Genomic DNA, 7,391 nt, shown 5'->3' with positions numbered 1-7,391 from the left:
GATTTGCCCAGAGGTATTTCTTGGAAGTGAAGTTGCGTGCAAGGCATTTTCCAGGTGTAGCCATTCCTTCCCCCCACACTTCCTATTCCTTGGTAACTGGAGAGCTGTCAGCGCGTGAAACCAAGGCAAGGGGTGAATGCTTCGTTAAAACACACGGCATGAAACACGGCATGTGGGATCGTGTTTAAAGCGCAAATGGTGTGTATATTTATACATAGAAATGTATTCTGCAAATATAGTAGAAAGATAGGAAAAACGTCAGCCTGATACATTTCTGAGAAGAACTGCTGCTTGTTGTTTCATATGGCTAAAAAACTTAGTTTGTGTGTTCATGTTTGTATTCCCTTTATGAAAACCAGAGAAGGCGGGAACAGGAGATGCAACGGCATCTTCCATTTGCCTGTTGAATTGCATGTTCGTGTTTGTTCCTGGAAACCTCAAAACGCTGTACTTTGAACACACCACTTCGCCTTTACAGTGTGTCACCAGAAGATAAGAGAATAAAACTGAAGTTCCCGTCCCTGGCTGAACAAAGCTGGGATTGCAAGACCTTTTTCCGAGTAAATATTAGCCAGCTGTTTGAAGACACACTGTCTATGGAGAATATTAATTATGTACCAGGAATCAAGCCACAATGTATACCCAGTTTATTTAGCAAAACCAGAACACGCTGTTCTGCTGCGAGGGGAAAAAATGTGGGGGTGGGGAAATCTAGCTCCTCCTCCAAAGTCCGTGTTTGTAAGTTAGAATGCTCGTTCCTATTAATTACAGGAGCAAAGCCAAGAATAGAAGCAAAGCAGCCTTGATGAGGATGTCGTGGGGTGCAAGGCCACCCTGAAAACCGGGTTCGCTGATCAGGAAAGGAGCGAGCCTGGTGTGAGGCGGAGCAGTTTGCTGCCCCCGGAGCGCAGAGCCCTCCTGAGAGCGAGCACACCAACGTGCCTGAGCAGATCTCATGCTTTAGTGTAATATTACTTTGCCTTTTGTAATTATAAAGGTTGCCTTTACCAGTCTTCACGTGAAGCCAGCGGCTGGTGGTGGGAAGAAGCCGTGTGCCGGTGAATCGCGGGAACACGCCATGCTCTAAGCCATTTCTGAGCCAGCTCATTAAGAGTGGCACGGGAATACCCATTGAGTCTGCTGTCCTCGGGCTCTTCAATGAAAAAAGTTGATCGTATTACGGAATTGTTTATTATTTGTGTTGTTAATTACAGGAATTGTGTTGTACCAGCAGAGTGTGGGTTTCTCTATGCCTACAAAAGGACACTTCATCCATGTGTTCTTGAACCTCCTATCAAAAGCAGAGCTTTGCTGAAAGCATCACCTAGAAATGCCTCTGGTGCAGCTGTATTCCACTGCTTCTTATCACAGTTGACATAGCTGTCAGATAAAGTTTGGATATTTGGGTCATTTGAGGGTTTTTTATAGATGCAGCAATGGGTTTTGCTGGCATAAAACCTGCTAAAAAGCCTCTAAACTAGACCCACTATAGCACAATGACTTGAGAATCACCAGCAGTGGGTGATTAAGGAAGTTTTGCTGGATAGCCGTGAAATTTTTGTACTACATAAGAAAACATATCAAGGTAAAACACCTTCCAAGAATTTATTACATTCCAAAACATTTATAGTTGAGAATAGTCATGCTTGTGTTTACGTCCTTATGTTATGAGATAAATTTTTGTAGGAAGTTTTAAAAATTTTCTTTAAAGTGTTTCATAGCTATACAAGGATTGGAGGGGGTGGGGGGGAGAAGGATCTCTAGGCATCCAAAAATGTTCTTGCTGCTTTTCATTCTGGAAAAGTGAAAAGAAAAAAAAAAACAACCAACTAATTGAAAATGCATCCTTTTTGACATGTCTGGAAGAGGAAAACAGACACTAGAGAAACAAACACAGTGTCGATTTTAAAATATTGGTTTAATGAGATGCAAATTACCCTTCCGTGTGTGAGCTGAAGCCCTTTGTTCTCCAGCCGAGATTCTCTTAAGGAAGCAGGCTGGGTTTCTCGTGTTTCTCGGTGGGCTTCCCAGAGGCTGGGGGTGCAAAGCTTTACACTCTCCTCAAGCTTCAAGCATCTCTGCTGTCATCAGCCTCGCACTCTCCAGCGGCTGATTTCTGCAACAGCCTTGGCTAGAAAGTTTGCCGATGTAGCTGCAGTAGAAGACCTGGTAAACCCTCCTAGGGACAGGATCCAGTTTAAATTGCTTTAATGATTAGCTCTTGCTTATACCAGAACTGCAAAGGGTGTTTTGCTGTTGAAACCACACCTGTGGGTTTTTGTTGGCAAAGCTGTATTGATTGGTGAGTGTTGTTACATCCTGCTATTGCTAAATCAGCAAAACTTTTAAATATAAACAAAATCCCTGTCATCTGCCAGCCAGATTACTCCTTACCCAGGTTACACAGGTGTCAGGTAGCCTTCCTCACTTTTATTCACCTTTAGAGTTGTACCTTGGTGACCTCTGTCTGAATAACCGCAAGCTTTTTCTAACTGGATTATCTCGTGTTTAAAGCTAAGCACCTGGGTTGTTCTGAATGCGGAGAGCCTAGTTTTGTTCATAAGGTCAAAATGTAGGAAATGCTGGAATTACAGATCTGTGGAAGCACTAAAGTTGCAGTTTACTTTTCTGGTGAGTACAGCTGAGTTGGAGATGAAGGAACCAGCTACTAACATTTCTTTACTTTCAAAATTCTGAGTATTGTAACTTTTCTAATATGTTAGCCTCAGGAAATCTATATTTAGTAAAAGATCATTTGCTGGGTTGATAATTAGGAAAAATTCAAATACAGACATAGTGAAAAATATGTTTAGTATGTCTAGACAAATGTACCAACCTGTATTGCCTTTCAAAGCTCTGCAAGATAGTGCTGGCAGCTTGTAATCTGTGTAAGATTTTCAATGGGTTCACCTTTACAGGAAGGCAGACAGACCTCAAACAGCAATGAGCCATGATCAAAGGCTAAGGATAGAAAGGAAAGAAACTCTTAAATCCACGTATTCCTGTCGTTCTCAATCTATACTAAATACCATGGCAATTAAAAGATCTCTGAAATATTTTGGACAGTATTATCAAACTCAGTACTTGGTATGTGGACATAGTGCCCAAAGATGTGACAGTAACTCTTGTGAAGCACATCCTTATTTACACTGACTTTAACTATGTGGGCTACCACTAAAAACCTCACCACAGCACCTTTTTTTCCTTGTGTTCCTGGTGCTAAAGACTTGCTGCCTCCCCAGGAAGGTTTGTGTAACCTTTGGAAACCCCATGTTGTGACAGCTAGGTTGTTACTGGTACCCAAGTTGACATGCCACCAGCTCACCTTCTGAAATGACATCTTCGTGGGTCTTGGGAGACTGGAGGACTCAAAACCCAGATATATTTTACTCTGGCACATCTGTGTCATCTTCAGTTACCCAGAGAGATACTTATTACTGTTCTGTGTTAGCTGGGTGACATTTTGCTGGGCAAGGTTCTGGGTTGCTACAGAAACTGTCGCTGCAGATCCATTCAATCAAGCACGGCTCTAGTGACAAGACTCATGCTTTCAGCAAGAACATAAATAATTCACTTTTTTGCTGGCCAGCTCTCCATGCCTTCCATACAAACAGGCTGGGAGCTCCAAGGAAAGGAAAACAGCTGCAATTAGCTGGAACTAGTATCTAGAGATTTAAAGGCATGTTTACTAAAGTAGACTATATTTCGGAAACATTTTTCTTTTTTTTTTTTTTTTTTTGAGAAGGGCAACTCCAGCATGCCTCTCTGTCAATTGTTTTTTAGAAAGAGAATGAGCTGGTTTAACTAAACCTGCTCCTGTCACATGGCATCACACTCCCCCAGCTATCCCTCATGCAGCATAGCCGCCAAGGAGGCAGCTGTAGAGATAGAGCACGCAGTCACCTAACACCATGGAATTAACATGGGAAGGATTCCCTGGTGTTTCAGGTCTGCCTGGCTCTCTCTGCCCTCGAGCAGCCATTGGCACAGGCAGCACTGGGTACCCGTAGCAGTGAGGGACTCACGATGCTAAAAGGCTCTGTTTACACAGGGCACTGCAAGTGCTCATTGAAACTTGGCATTACGCTGGAGAACTGAAATGCTGTTCACACATATTCAAGAGGATTCCCTCTGCACAAGTTGTAAATCCCTGTCACTCCAACTTCTTCCATCTGTGCAAAGTATTTAATCCATCCCCTTCTCATCCATGCTTCTGCTGTTCAGTTCTGAGAGTTCAGCTCTTCCTCCTTCTACAACAACATCACCTTTTACAACCATTTTCAATGAATGTCAACCAATACAGGGTAGATGTTACTGAGTATGGGATAAATATCCCTGAATATTAGATAGATGGAGTCTACAGCAGTGTTTGGATGAGCCAAAGTCTTGTCCATCTTTAGCAAGAAGATTGACCCAAGAATTTTGTGAGTAAATTCCACGTAGTTAAACAGTATTTGGGTTGTTTTAGTGTTTCATCTGGCTGCAGCTAGCCCAGCCTCTGCTCAAGTCGTGGACTATCCTTTTTTTTTGTGTGTGTTACACTGTGGTCTGATATAAAGTCCTTCAACACTTAAGTGTGTGCTGGTTTTGGCAGAAGTAGAGTTGATTTTTCTCATAGTGGCTGGTGGGGGACTGTGTTTTGGATTTGTGCTGGAAACAGTGCTAATAACACTGGGTTGGTTTTGTTATCCCTTAGTGGTGGTTACACAGACCGAAAACCTTTTCTGCTCCTCACCCCACCCCACCAGCGAGGGGGCTGGGGGTGCACAGAGGTGTGACACAGTCAGGACAGCTGACCCCAGCTGACCAAAGGGATATTCCAGGCCATAAGGTGTCATGCTCAGCTTATGGAGCTGAGAGAAGAAGGAAGGAAATGAGGATGTTTGGAGTGATGACATTTGTCTTCCCAAGTCACCTTTACCTGTGATGGAACCCTGCTGGCTTGGGGATGGCTGAACACCTGCCTGCCCGTGGGTAGTGGGGAATGAATTCCTAATTTTGCTTTGCTTGTGTGTGCAGCTTTTACTTCACCCATTAAACTGTCGGTATGCCAACCCAGAAGATTTCTCACTTTTACCCTTGTGATTCTCTCCCCCTTGCCACAGGTGCAGGAGCGTGAGTGAGGGGCTGCACAGGGCTTAGCTGCCATCTCAGGTCAAACCACAACAACATCACGTGCCTTTGGTGGTCACCTGCATCTACTGGAGGTTGTAGGTGCCAGATCATTGTGCTGGGAGCTGCCACATGAATGAATTATAGCCCCTCCTGCCTCCCCTGTTCTTCCCATCACAGCTGTTTCTGGCTGTGGGATATTCTTGGGGGGTTTTGAGGCTTCTGGGCATTGTACCAGCTTAATAAATATTTGAAGTTGGCATGGGAGAATGCATCTGATTTTCCTAGGTTCCTTTTTACAAATATTCCTAGCCTGCCAACTCTGTGGAATAAGGAGACTGGAAAGCTATAGACTTCTGGTTGTGATTTCAACTCCAAACAGCACCAGCACACAGATCCAGATGAGAAAGAAAAGACCTAATCCAGCCATATTCATGCAACTGATATTTCTGCCAGAGACAACAGTTGCAAAGTATGGCAGGTGATGGAAGGTGTGTTGTGTTTCTTTTTACTTCACACATCCTGTTGGGAAAAACAGCTGCTCACCAGCTCCTACTCAGCATGTGTGTCTGATTGCTCCTGCCTTAGTGTCCGACTTTGTGCTGGTCCCTGTTAAGTTGCAGTCCTGAAAAAGGTGCTCTGGTTGTCAGGTTTGTTTTGAGATTGAATCCCATCCTTCATTATAACTGTGGCCTTCCCAGTTTTGCACTATCTGTAACCTTCAGACATGTCTTTTTTCTTCCATCATCCACATTGTTAGGGAAACATTGAAACAATTGGATAGAGCCACCTTTCTGTGCTGAAACTGTATGAAACCAAATTTGTGCTGGGCCTGTATGGGTTTCAGTTAGTTTGTTTTTGAACATGCACCATGACAAAAATCTCACTGAAGCCCACATATCTGATGATATCTACAACTTTTTTGCTGATTTATGAGTCTTGTTAGACTATAATAAAAATAAATTTGATTGAAATTTCTACTAGATAATTTATACCTGATTAACCATGGTAGCTGCTACTCCTCTCCTTGTTATTTTCCAAATTCTTACAAGTAACTGTATAGCTACTCCAAATTGAAGGAACTGAAAGTGGCTGGTCTTTAATTTGCTAGTTCCAAAGACCAAAGCCATCAGATCCTACTTATTGATGGTATTGAAGTTACACACCTTACAGTAACCCACTAGAAATGCTGGAATTGATTTATATAATGAATTTACAGCCTGCACCACTGTGTGCTTACAGCGAGCGAGGATTTGACTAACAGCGGAGCATCTGATCTTTGCACTAACACTGTGAAAATCAATTGGGAATAAAAAAGACAGTGTAAACATCAAGCTCTGAAGAGAAAGAGCTATTCCCTTATGTCTTTATGGAAGCAGACCTGAGATGAATGCCTGCAGGTGCACATCACTCTGCTCTGACAGTGAATCACTGATAAATATGTTCTGAGAACAGTTACACAACCAGTTTTGCACCCCCTTAGAAGTTGTAACTGCTTTGCTTATGAAACTGTTATGTGAGGCAAAAGCCCTGCTCAAGTGGACATTTTCAGTGCTTTTTTTTTCCTCTCCAAGAATCTGTTTATCCGTGCAAGGTTTGCTATTGGTTTGAAAAGATTTTTTTCATCTAAATCGATGTTGTCAATTACTAATGTCTTTGTTATCTATTGTAAAAAAAAATAAAAATTAAAAATTGAAATATTGGCAAAGATTTGCAAGACTTTTTTTTAAAATGTATATTTGTGGGGGTTTTGTTTGGTTGGTGTTTTCTAATTAAAAGCAAAGCTCCCATTTATCTTTTAACAAAAGAACCCTGTCCAACAGAAAATGCTCAGTTTTGCAGTGAAGTGCAAAGTAGTTTTCCCAAAATCAATAGATAAGATAGGTGGTGTCTTTCTTTTTAGCTCTTCGTTTAGATTAGAAGGAAGCACCTTCTAATTGAATTGGATTTTCTACTGCTCCCCGGGGCATTTTTCTGGGAAGAACTGTTATGATTCTAGGCTAAAAATCTCCCATTTGCCTGAAAGTGTCCATTTTTGGGGTTCTGCTTACACTACTAGCCCAACAACAGCTTTGCATAGCGGTGAACAATCTTTCTGTGTGTATTGTATATCAGAAAGTTTCCATCATTTCTCTTGAGAAGAGAAAATCTGGTCATCTTGGGATGGTGCTTACTTAACACAGCTGTGGTTCCAGCACCATTAACTCCTCGGAGACAAAGCCGGTACCCTCCCTCTCTTTTTTTTCCCCCGCTCCCATGCTCGATGGCTTGTAACGTTA

Source organism: Pyrgilauda ruficollis, unplaced genomic scaffold (genome assembly GCF_017590135.1).
Source record: "Pyrgilauda ruficollis isolate IOZ18807 unplaced genomic scaffold, ASM1759013v1 scaffold60, whole genome shotgun sequence".
Taxonomy (NCBI): domain Eukaryota; kingdom Metazoa; phylum Chordata; class Aves; order Passeriformes; family Passeridae; genus Pyrgilauda; species Pyrgilauda ruficollis.
Note: the sequence above shows the minus strand (reverse complement) of the source record.